Here is a 242-nt window from a genome sequence, read left to right on the forward strand (position 1 = left end):
CACCCCTCACCCCCCCCCTTGTTTAATTCTTTGTCATATCTGAATGACTTCGCACAGAATCTGTGTTTATTTTGGCAACAATTCAACCTCAAAACTGTCCTCAATGTTACCGATTCTGATGTTGAAAATCAGCTGTTATGAGTTTTTCTTGTTAGGGGTGGAGAAACGAGAAAGAAATTAGACTTACGTAATATATATATATATATATATATATATATGTGTGTGTATGTATATATATATAT

Source organism: Seriola lalandi, unplaced genomic scaffold (assembly GCF_002814215.2).
Source record: "Seriola lalandi dorsalis isolate HSWRI2012SDOR001 ecotype SW California unplaced genomic scaffold, Sedor1 jcf7180002054684, whole genome shotgun sequence".
In the NCBI taxonomy this organism is placed as follows: domain Eukaryota; kingdom Metazoa; phylum Chordata; class Actinopteri; order Carangiformes; family Carangidae; genus Seriola; species Seriola lalandi.